At 34.7% G+C, this 17,074-nt stretch overlaps 1 long non-coding RNA gene across 2 annotated transcripts; it reads right to left on the reverse strand.

The window, feature by feature from the left end:
- Nucleotides 1–45: 45 nt before the first annotated feature.
- On the reverse strand, nucleotides 46–4,807 carry LOC108202215 (uncharacterized). 2 transcript variants are annotated; one of them, XR_010291453.1, is made up of 7 exons: nucleotides 4,543–4,807; nucleotides 4,270–4,440; nucleotides 4,061–4,155; nucleotides 3,793–3,921; nucleotides 3,453–3,653; nucleotides 2,169–2,302; nucleotides 46–442 (listed from the first exon to the last, which is right to left on the reverse strand). It is a non-coding gene; the product is annotated as an uncharacterized LOC108202215 (long non-coding RNA). The 2 variants fall into 2 exon arrangements; XR_010291452.1 differs by having other exon boundaries at nucleotides 48–442; nucleotides 4,299–4,440; nucleotides 4,543–4,800.
- Between the last annotated feature and the right edge of the window lie 12,267 nt (nucleotides 4,808–17,074).

A 17,074-nucleotide genomic window follows, 5' to 3' on the forward strand; every position in this document is an offset into this window, starting at 1 on the left:
ACGGGCCTATTATATAACTAACATATACTTTCGAGTTTCAAATATCAATATTTTACGATTTAGCACGTGTTTATTAAAAAAATTCAGCAATTTCTTGTCTTTATTTTATAGTATGCCTGTGTCAGAAAGCGCTGCTAACCATCCAAATACGTCTCCATGTAAAGACAGAACTTTCTTCGGGTTTTTTTCAAGTTAAAATCTGACGTAAAAGTGAAGGCAACAACATAATTTCGAATAAGTCCACACATTTTGTGGTTACCCAGATTGAGTTTAAACACAAACTCCTTCCCTTCCTGTAAATGTTCAAGCATAGAATAAGAAGATAGACTCATCCCTTTGAGAGTTTCTTTTGACTGGCGCATTATGTAAACATTCAATATACGATTTGAACACAAGCAAGTTGAAGGAGACGCCCTTGTCTTGCACATCGAGATCCAAAACCCTGAGACATAATATAGTTTAAAAATTAAATCTGAATGAGTAGAAGTGAAGATCATATATATGGTGAAAAATAACAATCAAGGGAGTCAAACAATGCAAGTGCAAGTCCCAATAGGTCGAAAATTTCACCGACTTGAATGCATATTATTCAAATCAGCCCCGTAGATTTTTTTTAAATGGAAAAATCATGGACATATCGTGCTTATATCGTTTTATAGGTCTTAGTATCAGAAAAATAGGAATACTAATAATTAGGAAAGCATGAGCAATTGTGAGTTATTTGAGTAGAACTCTTATCTTAATTAAACCCTTTAACCACATAAAACTTAAGCTATAACATAACAAAGGAGGTCGTTGAAATTTTTAGGTAAGTAAGATGAAGGCATAGCCATAAACGGCTAAATCATAGTCTAGAGAAGAATCTGCTGAAGTAAAGTTGAAACTTCGGTAAAAGCAATATAAATTTGAAGTAAAAGTTATAAGTAGTCTACAATAAACACTTACAAGTCAGTTAATATTTTGACATTCAATTTTCTACAACCACTTGAGTCTGTTTGAACACAATTTATCCCACAAAATATGTTGGAGCATAAAGCAAAAATGTAGTATTTTTTAGAATTTGTAAGTGGGCAGTCTTGTCCTGTAATACATACCTGACATGATGGTATGGATGTGTATCTTTTTGAAAATATAGTTTTTAGCTCACATAATTCCCCAACTTTTAATCACAGTGTGTAGCAACAACGGAAGTTAGTGGGTCAATAGTTTGATTTTAAATTATGGGAGCAGTTCTGAGCCTCTCATTTCATTATTCATCCCCCATTCTAATCTTTTCTGCTTCTATTATACCTTGAGATTAACCATTCTCAATTCCCTGATAGGACTCTTCTTTAAGGACCTTAAACACTGGTATCATATTGACTAATTAACTAATGATTTCTTGCCATGTTCACCTTTAAAACCATGTTATGCATCAAACAATCGGAATAAACCACAAATTCGAGCTGTGTGCCTAAATTTTCTAGTCAAATAGATAACTTTGTCTAACTGCCATTGTATACAATCTCACTTTAAATTTTGGTATCACAGAATAACTGTCATCAAGAGTAAAGAAGGAATTCTTGCAGTTCTAACTATTCTTCTAATTTGAGTCTTTCATTCGATGAGAGATTAAGGTGACATACTTGATGCATATAGAATATAATAATAATTATTGTATACTTTTATTCACAAAAAAGAGAGTAAAAATAATAATTTCAAACAGACAGTCAATAATGTCTAAAAAACTCAAACGACCTATGAAAAAAACGGGGAGTACCCTGTCTACATTATTTTTCACAGAAGTCTCAAGTTCATTTAAGCTGATCTATGTATAAATTGTTACAGTATAGTAATAAGCTAACCGTTTTTGCTTTGGAGAAGTTAAAACAGAACATTAATGCATCGGAGATATGTTTAAGTGTAAGAACGTTTTTGGCCAAAGTGAAGGTCAATCTAACAATAACCCAAATGACAAATAAATAATTGCATTCGCAAATGCACATAATAAACAATGACATAAATAGTAATCATTTCTAAAATTATCAACCTGGCCTCAAAAATATGTCGGCATCAGCTTTGACATAGAATTCAGAATCATAAAGTGCACATGCTTTTATGAGTATCAGATTATGTATCCAACTCACCGAGATGAAATTAATGCAAGGACGAATTTATATGGGACTTACTGTACTCCTCTTTGATATCCAAGAGCATGAAGTCATCAAATTTTGCCACCTCCTTCACGAGTTCTGACACTTTTGCTTTATCTCCTGTTCTACTGATAATAAATATGATGACCAAGCCAGTGGCTTCTTCCAAGCTGCCAAATCCATTTATAGAAGATGATCATCAAACATACAATAGTGTAAAAAAGAGTGCGCAAAGGAAAAAAATGCTGATTCTTAGTTGCCTTGAGAATGAGTAAAGAGAAAACTAAGGGATAAAACTCAATATTCTCTGCTTTACTGATCAAATATTTGTAGGACTTATAATGAGCTCGTATTTAATGATCTGATATCACTTAATAATGGAACAAAACATAGTTCACTAACAAATTATCCATTAGATAAAATAAAAAAAGATGCACACAAATGTGAAAATATAGTGCATATTTATAATTGAACTTGCAAGTTTTACATACACATTCGACATTTATAAATTTTTTTCCGCGAAACTTCAGCTCATAATTCACAAAAGAACTCATAAAATCATGTCATCAAAATCTTAAGTTCAAAACTATCCAGCAATAATCAGCTTAACACTCTAATTTTTTTTTAAAAAAAAAACTGCTAGTCATATCCATTGTATCTTCACAGTAATGAACAGACAGACAGAAATTAAGTTGATGAGAATGCCTTTTTATTTTAGCATGAGACAGGCCGTCAAAATGAACACGTAAGTACACGATTTAAGTAGTCCGAAAAGATATTTATATAAATAATCAAATGCTATTGTTTCCAAAATATCCTCGAAGATAGCTGCATGAAAATATAAAGGCTTAGAATGGTTTTAGTCACAACTATGTTGTCTGCCATCATTCTTTTGCATGTAGGCATAAATCACGAGATGGCCTAAAGCAGCATGAAAAAAAACCCAAATCCCCTCTTCTACAAACAGACAATTATAATTTAATAATTAGTGAATTACTAACATGTTCTTTGTTATTTATTACACAAGTGACAAGAAGCCTACTTTGCTCAAATAAAAAAACAGCTTTTCTGTATTTTGCTACACTATGCTCCAAGGAAAATCTTGAAGAAATTAGTGAAATGTGAGCCTCAAAAGTCTGAATTTCGTTTAGTTACGACCACAAAACACTCAATTTACATGACCAAAAGAAATAATATGTTGATAACAGTGACCAGCTATATATAATTATTGCTGAAGATTCACCCTTTTCTAAATAAACAAAATAAAGATTTTAAAGATTTGATCTTTGAAACAAAGCTGAGAGCAGATGAGAAACACACCCTTTTGGAATTGGCATAGAGAAGGTCAGGAAAGATGTTGTAGAGATCTTCATCCACAGCCTTGGGTGCCTTTCTTGGTGGAGGAGCATTAGGCACAGGGCTTGGTGACTCTTTCACATCATGCTCATATTCATATTCACACTCACAAACCACCCACCCTTCCTTTTTGCTGTCTTTCACAAGTGGGTAGCCTCCTTTTACCTGTTCCCCAGATTATTTTTTAACATTGTGTAGATAGGTTTAACCAAAATTTTGAAAGCAAAAGAAAGAGGCATTTATCAAGAAGAATTCACTCTTCTTGGCAAGTACCCACATGCAACAACTCAAGAAATGCACATACCTGTTTAAAATTGAAAAAGAAAAAGTTACTTTCAGGCCGTTGGGACTTGTTCAAGTACGATGGCAATCATAACCTGTCTTCCAATTTTTCCTTCATTTCAGCAGGACACAGCATGCAGCATCCCTGTACCTGTTTTTTATTACTCAAAAATGTATGATTGCTGATAATTATGGAATAAAAAACGCAATTTCTGTTCCAAAGATAAAATATACACTGATATTTTTTTTTATAATATTTACAAAAAAAGCGACACTATAATATGTCATACCATTGAGTTAGTGCCCAAGATTTTCAGTCTTTGAAAGACTTTTATATTAAACAATATTGTCTGAGGCAGCCCAAGTCATAGGAACTTCTAAATTCCTAAAAGCCAAGATTATAGATGATGATTAGAATGCGACAACTAAATGATAAAAAAAAAAATAAGATGTTCGCAATTGTATAAAGACATGCACATAATAAGTAGAAATTTGACACCAGTATTTTGTAGGTAGAGCACAAGTCACCAGTGACATAGAGATCACGATCTTCAGAGTAGCTGTAACGCAGGAGTCTAGCTTGTCTTGCTGACTCAAAGCACTGTGTAAACGGAAGATCATCATTGCAATCCCAGCTCCCAAATACTGGAACATGGCTTTTCTTGAATTCCTGCAATTTTTTCTCAATCAAAATCATATACTAACCACAACAAAATCTAAAAAAAAGATATATGTAAAAATATTATGTTATTACAAGGAAAAAGAAGCATACCCAGAGAGTACAAGTTCATGTTCCGTTGGCTCTTTGCTACTTTGGCTATCATATGTAGTCCTTTGTAGGTGCATCTAATGCAAGAATAAGTTATTAGTTTTGCCCTTCATTTCTCAAGTCTATCACTCTAGTCATTGGAACAAATATACCACTTGATAATATGTTCTCATGGTCTTAATATTATTCTATTGACTTTTATGTTATAGATATCCAAAACCAAATTCCAATATGTTGGAGATAGATAACCTGTGAACATACCTCTTCCGGAGTGAGTTGCGGATTCTTTTTAAACATAATTGGTTTATGTAAGTCTAAATGTAAAGACAACCCTATCTGTTACATAGGGATGATAACTCAACAATAGAACAGGACAAGTAAATAACACTACGCCTGCACCGGAATCGGAAGATACGAAGACAAAGGTTGAAGAAGCCATCTACAGTCTTGAAGGAATAAGTTCACTGGAAGAAGTTCATTAATATGTTCATGCCTCGGTGAAGAATAAGGATTGAAGTATTCAAGATTGTGGAAGCAATGAAGATGTTGTCCAAGTACTCGAAAGATTTCAGTGCAACCCCTGAAGCAAGATATTTCTATATATCTTGGTTGGTTATTTATAATCAACAAACTGAAGCATAAACTAACCCGGAATGACTGATCAAGTTTATTATCAAGCAAAGGATTCAAAGAATTATTTCAGTTCGAGTCGTTCGTGAACCAGACCAGTGCACAGGACGTCAGGACGTACGAAAGTATTCAGTGAATTCGACCAACGAATTAATTGATCAAGTCAATCGAGCTGCTCCAGGATATATTGCCAAAAGGATCTTATTAATTAGATATATATATATATATATTAATTGTGAATTATTTGAATTTAAATAATTCAAGTAATTAAGTTAACACAATTATTTATATATATATGTATATTTAATTAGTATACAAAACAAGAAGCAAGATCAAAACATGGAATTTGTCTAAGGCATTTCACAGGAGCACCCAGCGCAAGGTTTGACCAAGAGTCAAAGCGCAAACTTTGACTCAGGTCAACCCCAGCAAAACTCCTTGGTTTTAATTCTAAGTACCACACACTGCATATGATGTACAAGCGCAACTTGGGGCGCAAACTTTGACTGGTCAAAGTTTGCGACTCCAAGTCACAATGACACAGAAAATTCACTTAGAATTTCTTCTAAGTCACATGTACTGATGTCACAATGGTAAGGCGCAATGTTTGACCAAGAAGGGCGCAAACTTTGACTCCTGCACTCTACTACTTCCTGGCGCAACCATTGACCATGTAAGGCGCCATGTTTGACCTCTCAAGTTAGCACAACTTAGAATTTATTCTAAGTATTACAAATCATATACTATGATGAAGTCAAAGCGCAAGGTTTGACTACCACTGGTCAGTGGCGCAACTTTGGTATGCACTTGGAGTTAGTTTTATTTTTATAAAACGAATCCGTCCAGGACGAACTCAAGTCGTCCAGGACGAACTCGTTAACCATGGTTAGATTTTGTAAAGCCTATAAATAGAGCCTTGTAGTTTCATTTGAAACTAACTACACACTTTGTAAAGTGCACACACTACACACATACGAGAGCTTAGATAGAAGATCTGTTTTGATAGGCGTTTGTGTGTAGAGTGTATTGTAGTCTCTGTAGCCAACCTTCGGGTTTGGATTTGTAGCACCCTTCGAGGTATTTATCAATATACAGATATACCTTGGAAAATATTGTGTGTTGGTTTAATATTTTCATATCCTCAGAAACCGACCCAATAAATATCCGGAACACGAAACCCATTACAGGACTGCAATTTATTTATCCGCAAGATTCGAAAGAATTTTAAATTGTAGTGAGTATCGTATTCAACCCCCCCCTTCTACGATACTTTGGACCTAACAATTGGCATCAGAGCGCAGGCTGATTGATATACAAATCAGGATCCTTATCGTACGGAAAATCAAGAACCTAGCTTTTGATATTTGATAAGGGGAAATGTTCTTCCGGTTTGTGTTGCTGAATTTGTCCGTAGGCCTAAGCAAGGATTATCTGTCGGATACTGAACTTTGGACCAGGACTTATAAATTTATATTTTAAATTTTAATAAGTTTATTTTATAAATTTAACTTAATTTATTTTAAACTTATTAATTGAGTTTATTATGAATTAATTAAATTTATCTTATAAACTTAATTAAATTTACTTTATAAACTTTGCTAAATTCTTTTAATAAATTTGCTTAAATTTATTTTAGACTTGTAAAGTTTACTCTTAGACTTTATCAAGTTTATCATAAATTTTTATAAATTTATTATTTAAATTTGTATAGTTTATGATTTAAATTTAAGTTAAAATATAAAATATAAATTTAAGAGGATTTAACTGATTATGGATATAAGTTCAAGTTCAAGGGTTCAAATTCATTTGTTCTGGAAGCTATGATTTAATTGGAGACGAGACACTTGAATATTTTCAAAAGTTAAATTTATCTAATAAATTTTAATATATTTACTAAATGAATTTGAAATAAATTTATTCTAAACTTATTCAGTTTATTATGAATTTATTTGAATTTATTTTTTAAATATAATTAAATTTACTTTATAGATTTAACTAAGTTTATTTTATACTTTATTTTCTTTCATCTTTTAAAACTTAATTTTAAAATTTATTTTCTTTATAATTTAAACTTAGTTTAAATAATCAAGTGTCCCGTAACCTTTTTAATTATTCTACACCAAGACAAATCAGATTGACATTTAGTTGAGACAGATCAGGCTGACAGATTACAAGACAAACACCGGGATTTCAAATACCAGATTCTCAGAACCGGTAATGGAAGTACATTGATGACCCAATCCAATTGATTACTCAAAGGATTATTAGAAGCAGTTTTCTATGTTCGACAAAGCTGATTGTGATTCGAAGAAGATTCTATTGAAGACTAATTTGGTACTACTAAGAGTGGATTTTGAAGAAGGCACTTCAGGCCTTGATCTGAGTAATTACTCCGACTTGATTATCAGATCACCAGATCAGGATGGAAATTTGCTACATCTGCAGTGAAGCATCTTTCCAGGGCTCGGAATGTCAACTTTGAATGGCACCACTGGTAGTAGGAAAAGAGAAGTTTTTACGGACGAATCTTCAAGGGATTTCAATCTAACTCAGTGATTCAGGGATATACAATTACCTAGTGAATTGTATCAATGCTAAATCCATCCAGAATCAACTGAACAAAAGACAGAGAACTGTGGAGGTTTAAGGATATAATTATTGAGTTACTACCGCACCAAATCAGTTTCGTGCATTTATGTCAGAACCTTAGGATTGAACAGAAGAGTTTGTAACTACTGAATTTGAGGAAGCTCACGTCGACGAAAGTTAACACTTTTGAAGAATGTGAGGACAGAACTTCAAGGATTAGCATAACATTGTCTGAGAGGTTTAGTCATGTCAGATTCAGATGGAATCCATTGGTTTCAAGTGGAGACTCTTCAGGGTTCAATTCAACAGGCTGTTTGAAAACTGAGTTGGTCAGCGCACACAATATTTTTGGTATCTTTAGCAAAAGAGGGTTGCTATATATATTTGAAGCCTCGACAAACAAGGATGATAGGGCTTGTCTGAAATTCAAGTGGATGTTTTGAAAGAAACATCACAACAAGTTCTTATGCTATTTTAGGAAAGGTGTGAGATGGATCAATTGCTAATGAGAAGGATGATTATGGTTATCTGGCTATCCTAGCATTCTCTGAAGATGACTCAACTCGCACATCTCAGGTATGAATTCTTTCTAACTATGCAATACATATTCCTTTATATTCAAAGCATGTTATAAATCTCTGAGTAGAATTGTTTAACACACAAGTACAAGCATGATAGCATCACAGTAGAAAATGTTAAACTGGTATGCTAGATGACTGTTCTAGTTACTAGGCTTGATGATAATCTTGTGCATGTGTCTTTAGCAGATTCTTAACATGTGTATGAATATTTAGGATTTGATTATTTGCTATGGTGAGATTAGAAGCTTTCCTTTGGAAAACAACTCTTAGTTTTAGGGGTTATGATCCTAGCATATATAACTTTGTTAAAACATTTACTTTCAGATTCCCTAGTACAATTAGATTTGCTTATCTAATCTGAATTGTTTGTTAAGGAATTTATTTGTTCTATGATGGAATGTCTACCTTGTGTCAGTAGAACTTTTAGAACTTCATGTTAGATCTAAAACTGACTTAGGTAATAGAGATAGTATAATGCCATATAACAATAGAGTGGGATTAGTATGAATTGATAATGTGATTATTGATTTGTCTATGATCATTATGCTTTTAGGAGATTATTGAATATCTGTAATTCTACTTGCTACCTGTTGCACTTGTGTTAATTGGTTTAAGTAGAGAGTACTGAATCTTCTGAATTGCATAACTGCCTGTCTTGCTCTTGTCTTATCTTTGATTGTTTGCCATGTGTATTCAACATCATGTCTGCTTATTTTCATGTCATGAATGCATGTCTTTGTACTTGCATTGATTTTAGAAAAGCATGTTTGAGAATCACATTAGGGCAATGTCTAGATAAGAATTAGCATGTTAAGGTTGCTTTTGTTGTTACCATTGTTAAAGAAAAATCTCTAATCCATCCGGACCCAGTTATGATTGGGGACCATAGAACTCTTTCCATTTGTGATTGCAGGTTACATATGTTCCATATGATTTTTGGTGCACTCTGTTTGCTGAGTAGCTGAAATCATATATTCACCAAAAGTAACCTATTAGCAAATGTGATCATGTGAGCAGTTCCGTCAATAATCTTTGAAAGATGACAACAAAGATTCTCTTACGGGACATGCCTGTTTTCCTGGAATGTCATCATGGAAGCATATCTTTCTTGCAAGGAGTCAAAACACACATTCCTAGTATCAGACGGTTCTCTGACAAAGGACATTATGTCAGTTCATGGAATAGTGTTTTATCTTAAATCAGGAAGGATGTGAATTTGCTCGTGGCTAATATGGAACTTCAACTGAAGATGGAGTGAGCTGTTTTGATAGTGAAGCCTCATCAGATGAGTATTAGCTATGGCACTTGAAGCTCTCAAACTTGTATGTCAAAACAAGTAGCTCTTTTTATTAGTAAGAAGAGAATTGATGAGAGGACTACCTCATCTGGAATTCAATATGGATGAAGATTATGAGGTATGTCAATAGGGAAGTCGAAGGAGCATCGCACAGAAGCAAAGATATGACTAACATTACTGAGCCGCTTCAGATGATACGTATGGATTTCTACGGATCAGCTAATGTCATGTCTGCAAACAAAGCTAGATATCTTTTTGCGATGATCATTGACTGCTCTAGATTCTTTCGTGTTGTTCATATGTGTTCGAAGGACAAGACGTCACAAATGAAGGTTGATCAAGATGAACCCTGATCATTGATAAATCCAGAAAGACACCATTCTTGGCAGTGGCCAATCAGAAGCAAACACTAACTCTTGGTATGTGTTTGGAGGAAAATGCCTATTTGCAAGTCTTGCATTTGAAGCTCAAAGAATATTTTCCTCAGCTACTCAATGGAGTCTACAGTCTACAGGGTGATTGTGATTAATCAACAGAAGGTGATTGTAAGTCTGGACAGGACATTGAACGACACTTTGCTCCAAGCTGTTAAAGGTGATATTATTGGTTTAATAATGATTCAGATCCAAGCAGAATCTCTTTGCAAGGATAAGGATTATTAAAGAAATCCCAGCAACAGCTTAGGGGGAGCATTTGGTGGATCTACTAGTCAAACTCAACACCACACAAGATGAACAGGACATATAAAGAACGTATCTGCTTAGACAAAGGGTTTGGAGTCAATATCATTCCTGGGTTCTAGTTCTTAAATGTTCCTAACGGTGAAGTGAAGACTGGGAGAGCTATTGTGAAAGGATGTTATTTCTTTGAGTTTCAATCTGAAGTGAAACTTGAGGAAGATTCAGAAGCTCTTAAATGGATCCAGATTGAGTGATTGCACAGCAAGATGATCTTAATCAGTTTGAAAGCAGATTGTGCGGATTCTAATACCTGACCTAATGACAATTCATTACTTAGTACTTGTCGGGTATTTAGATTCCAACTGGATGTTTTTGGCTCTGTTACGAGGGACAAGCCAATTTGGTTGCTTAGAGTTACTTCAAAAGAGAATATTATGAAGATGATGGAAATAGAATCTTCAAGTTCAGGACTCTACATCTTAGAGGACTCAACGACCTTCATGATTGAACTAAAGCACCATTGACGAGACTCGGGTTCAGGATATTACAGTGAGCTAGAAGATGAAGCTTCATACAACATTTCAAGGACTTTGCAGTTGCAGATCCAACGGAATTTATATATCTCTTTCTTCATCAGCTCTCATTGAGTTGCTATCCAACACCGGATGATCGTCACAGACATGGTATGACTTCTGACTAGCATATTATTTTAAATATCTGTTTGCTAGAGTCATATTTGGTATTCAAATCATTACCTCTCATGATACATGGCACACACAATACAACAATATGTGTTGTGATACCATGATTATATTATATGTGGACTAACGTCACTTGTGCAAGATAATTGCTAAGTGAATGCAGATTAGTGATATGATGAGTTTTTTGCAAAGTTGCAATTCTTTATGGTCTACTAGTTAGCCTAAAGAATGATGGCAATAAAAAGAAGTCAAGGATCTTTTGAATATGCGCATTTTGGAAGATTCTAGACCTGCCAAGACTTATGCCAACAACCACTGGACTTAATCAGTACAAGAAAGGTACATCAACTGAAATGTCAAGTCTCAGAGGTATTCAACTTATCACTTTACTTAACTGCAAGTGGATCACATGATATATTTTCTATAAGGTATTACTTCTTTCATGAGCATGTCTATCGTATTTCTTGAATGAATTCATGAGTATTAAATTGTCTATACATAGGACTTGTGAATTTATTTAAAATCCAGTACCTCGTGCTTTTTGCTATTATATATGATTGCCATGTTTATTGATTTGCATGCTTAGATGGTGATTATATGTTTTAGCATGAGTATTTGTTATTTCAAATTATTTAAATTGTGTTGCATGACAATTAAGTGACTTATTTGTTCATGATTTAAATGATTAGAGATGACATGAAGCATGACTTAATTATGTTATTTTTCTTGATCTATACCTCTTCAACAATTGGTATCTAGTAGAGAACTTTGTCATAATCTAGTCGTGATATATCTGTATTTGTGAACATACTTAGGATTATTTTCTAGGTTGAATTCATTTTTATAGGTATAAAATCTGATGCATGACTTATTTGTTTCTAGACTTGTGACTTGTATCAGTAATTGGTATGTGGTTAGAATCTAGTTAGAATTTAGTCATGATATACTAGTATTTGTGGAGTTACTTAGATTCTCTCTAGGCTGAATCCATTTATATTAGTGTATATACTTGAAGCATAACTATTTGTGTTGGATATTTGATGATTCATTAATTGATATTTCATTTCATGTCTAACTGCATATAGTTGTGATACTTTTAGTGTTAGTGATATTTTTGCATGCTTATATGTAGATCACTAATATTAATTGTTAATATTTTCTGCGAGGAGTTGTGTGAGTTTACTTGTACTCAATGCTTACATGTATAAGACTTGTGAACTTTTCTTCAACTTTCCCTCGGGCTTGCGTATATCTTTGTATGATTGTCATGATTTTAGTTGTTATATGATGATCTGATAATTATATGATATAGCGTAGGTAATTATTATTTTATCTTAGTTAAATTGTGATCCATGACAATTATATGCTTATTTGTTTCATGATTGACTTTGATAGAATAATAGATGCATGATTAATTCACATTTTGAATTATTTAATTGGTATCTCTCTTTGATGCTTTATTGATGTTTTATTTGTGAATTGATTGTGATATATTGGCACTGGTGAAATATTGTTGCATATTTCTTAAAACCACTAGGGCTAATATATTTTAGGTGTTTAATATTCTGAGTACAAGGGAGACAACATAATCTTTATTCAGTCTCATATTTATGTTCTAGAGTGGTGAGTTTCTTTAAAGAAATTTTCATATCAATTGATTTCAACAATTGGTATCCACTACTCTATATCATAAAATTTCTTAGAATATTTTGCATCTATACATGTAGCGTCATAGGACGATACATTGATTATCTTGTATTTGTGTACTTGGTGATCTTTGTCACTTGTAGCGTCTGTTTTGACGATGTGCTAGTATGAGGCCTTTTCACTAATTATTGTGGTGAGTGCTTTATACACTGTAGCGCATAAATTTTCTTTTTCCCTTTTTAAATTGTAGTGAGAAACAGGAGTCTGTGTCTTTTTCAAAGACAAGTTCATTTAAACCTTTTATGCATAGATTCAGACTCTCGTACTCAAACAAGTTTTTAATGGAAAACTTTGATTCTTTCATCGGTTGTGATTGTCATTCTTTATGAAAATCAATTTACAGTCACAACTGATTCATTTTTCCTCAAAAGATTAAATGCAATTGCTTTCATTCAAAATCATAGATTTTCTAAAATGCATTTATATCTCTTTCTGTTCTTTGGAACTTAATCAGCCTCTTGGCTTTCCTAGATAGTCATAAGGTTGAAAAACCAACAATCTTTATCCCAGACTACAAAACCAAATTCAGAACACATCCCAACTTTCCCCATGGAGTAATAAGGAACTTATTAGACTAGAGGTCAATGAGGGAGAAACTGTACTTGTTGCAGCAAATAAGGATGTGAGGGATAGTGTACCCACAGCTCTACCTCTCAAGAAGAGAAGGTGTTTTCAAACCTGAGGTAACTGTTGCTCATCTGTATTCTCTCAAAAGAATATAGAGCTGAAAAGGCAATAAAACAGTCTCTGGAATCATTCTCTCAACAGGATGAGTCCATTGAAATTCGCTCGTCAGCCAGAGCATCTTGTATTGAGTCAAGCACATTATCAGTAATCACTCTGATAAAGAGCCTACACAGAAAATCTTTTGGACACAATACAAGAGAGTGCACAGTAAGGTTAAAGGTTTTGTTCTAGAAGCAACTTCTTCATTTACCATTTCACGGTAGATAAGATGGTTGATGCCTTTACAGGTGTATGGAGGAAACGAGGATCTCAATTGCCAAATCTTCAGGATTCTCGTCTCCCTCCCCAGATAAGAACAGATCTGGATCCAATCGGAATGGATTTCCTATTTATAGGAGATCGGCAACTCTCTGACTATGAGTCAATTTATTGATGAGTCAGTTGAGGATCGGGGATTTACGAAACCCCATTGCACCGCCAGTGACCTCTCTTGAAGGGGCTATGGTGATTTTCTCATGCAGGTACAGAAGACCATACTTTGAGTGCTGAGAGAAACACTGTGAGCCAAACACTGAGAGTTAAACACTTGGTGAGATTCTGAGAAGGACCAGTGAGATATCAGAATGAGAAATATGTGAGCATGAGTGAGTGCAAACACATAGGATATTGAGAAGAGTGAAACACTTGTGAGGTACATATAATAATAATTGGTATTGAAAGCTCACAAGTTGTTGAAAGAATTGACGGAAGCAACTACGGTTCATTCCATTTCACGTTGTGAACCTATGGTTGATGATTCTCTTGAATCAAGTGTCTTCACAGACATTGAGGAGGACTTAGGCCTTTGCCATAATTAAGCCTTTGTCTAACCTCCCAGAGCAAACAACTCTGGATCCTTAATTGGATAAGCCACTTAGTGGTTGGCAACTTGTGGACCATGATTCGGATTTATCTGATGCGTCTACAGGGACTGGGAATTACGAACTCCCATTGCACCACCGGTGACCCCCTTTAAGGGTGGCTAAGGTGATTTTATTGCAGGTACTCAGCATTTTGGAAGCTTAGTATTTGTGTGGAGGGATACACTTACAGAACTCGTGAGTGACACCCTTACCCAGAAACCGAGAGAAAATTGAGTGTCGAGTGATACACCTGCAGAACATTTAGTGAGATAACCACTGATTACCAAATTTATACCTAAAGGCAAAGTGGATACTTTCACTGAAATGTTCGACTGACTGCCGTTGGAGCCATGTTGAAGATGTTATCGAAACCTTACCAGGGATCTAACAATTGGTATTGCGACCTAACAATATCGGGAAGCTTTAGCATTTGGTAACACCAAAGGGACACGATTGTCAGATTTTACTCATTACTTTTCCGTTTGGAACCTATTCTTTCAGCATAGGGACCAACCCAATCAAAGTAAACCCTTCTTCTGAACTCTTTCTTCGACCCCAGCTTTAGCGTTGTGTAGTTCTCTATGGGGAGATTATCTTTTGGTACAGGAAGTATTGTACACATTCCTTGACCATATTTGATACCACATATCCTCGGAGGATTCCACAACTAAGGGGGAGAATATATTTAGGGGGAGAATATATGAAAGGGGGAAGAAAAAGTAAGTTAGCTTTCTTCTGTTGTCTACAACTAAGGGGGAGTAAACTACTCTTTAGCTGTGTAATACGGAGGAGGAGATTCATCTTTCAACTAAGGAGGAGGATTCATCTTTCATCTAAGGGGAGATAGCTACTTATCACCAAGGGGTACTTGATCAAGGTAATGGGAGGAGAAGTAATAAAAACTCATGTACACCTCACCACTGTATTGCATTCTTATTCAGGTGGTACGTGGTATGATTCCTAGGAAGTAGTGGTATTAGTTCACCACTATCTCTAACAGAGGGAGAAGCATAAGCAAAGACTTGTTTCTTTACTTTTGAGGGATCACGGTGATACATTTATTCTTCAGTAAGTGGTAGACAGGAACTTATTCATCACCACTGAAGAATTTAAAGAAGCTGCTGATTGTTCTTTGCATAATGGAATGTTTTGAATTCTCTTCAAGACAAACTATGAGGATGATCTGGCAGGTAAGCAAGAACCAGAGAAATAAAGGTGATATGCACATTTGTTATTTCTATTCATGAAATCTGGAAATGTATTATATGATCCAGAAACTTTGTAGCATTATTTACTAGTCCAGGATTTTACTTTTTCTAGTGTTAGTTGAGTTATCCTCCAGAGGATTTGCTTGTTATGATTAACAAACAAATAGGGGGAGATTGTAAGTCTAAATGTAAAGACAACCCTATCTGTTACATAGGGATGATAACTCAACAATAGAACAGGACAAGTAAATAACACTACGCCTGCACCGGAATCGGAAGATACGAAGACAAAGGTTGAAGAAGCCATCTACAGTCTTGAAGGAATAAGTTCACTGGAAGAAGTTCATTAATATGTTCATGCCTCGGTGAAGAATAAGGATTGAAGTATTCAAGATTGTGGAAGCAATGAAGATGTTGTCCAAGTACTCGAAAGATTTCAGTGCAACCCCTGAAGCAAGATATTTCTATATATCTTGGTTGGTTATTTATAATCAACAAACTGAAGCATAAACTAACCCGGAATGACTGATCAAGTTTATTATCAAGCAAAGGATTCAAAGAATTATTTCAGTTCGAGTCGTTCGTGAACCAGACCAGTGCACAGGACGTCAGGACGTACGAAAGTATTCAGTGAATTCGACCAACGAATTAATTGATCAAGTCAATCGAGCTGCTCCAGGATATATTGCCAAAAGGATCTTATTAATTAGATATATATATATATATATTAATTGTGAATTATTTGAATTTAAATAATTCAAGTAATTAAGTTAACACAATTATTTATATATATATGTATATTTAATTAGTATACAAAACAAGAAGCAAGATCAAAACATGGAATTTGTCTAAGGCATTTCACAGGAGCACCCAGCGCAAGGTTTGACCAAGAGTCAAAGCGCAAACTTTGACTCAGGTCAACCCCAGCAAAACTCCTTGGTTTTAATTCTAAGTACCACACACTGCATATGATGTACAAGCGCAACTTGGGGCGCAAACTTTGACTGGTCAAAGTTTGCGACTCCAAGTCACAATGACACAGAAAATTCACTTAGAATTTCTTCTAAGTCACATGTACTGATGTCACAATGGTAAGGCGCAATGTTTGACCAAGAAGGGCGCAAACTTTGACTCCTGCACTCTACTACTTCCTGGCGCAACCATTGACCATGTAAGGCGCCATGTTTGACCTCTCAAGTTAGCACAACTTAGAATTTATTCTAAGTATTACAAATCATATACTATGATGAAGTCAAAGCGCAAGGTTTGACTACCACTGGTCAGTGGCGCAACTTTGGTATGCACTTGGAGTTAGTTTTATTTTTATAAAACGAATCCGTCCAGGACGAACTCAAGTCGTCCAGGACGAACTCGTTAACCATGGTTAGATTTTGTAAAGCCTATAAATAGAGCCTTGTAGTTTCATTTGAAACTAACTACACACTTTGTAAAGTGCACACACTACACACATACGAGAGCTTAGATAGAAGATCTGTTTTGATAGGCGTTTGTGTGTAGAGTGTATTGTAGTCTCTGTAGCCAACCTTCGGGTT

This window comes from Daucus carota, chromosome 4, assembly GCF_001625215.2.
Source record: "Daucus carota subsp. sativus chromosome 4, DH1 v3.0, whole genome shotgun sequence".
Classification (NCBI taxonomy): Eukaryota; Viridiplantae; Streptophyta; class Magnoliopsida; order Apiales; family Apiaceae; genus Daucus; species Daucus carota.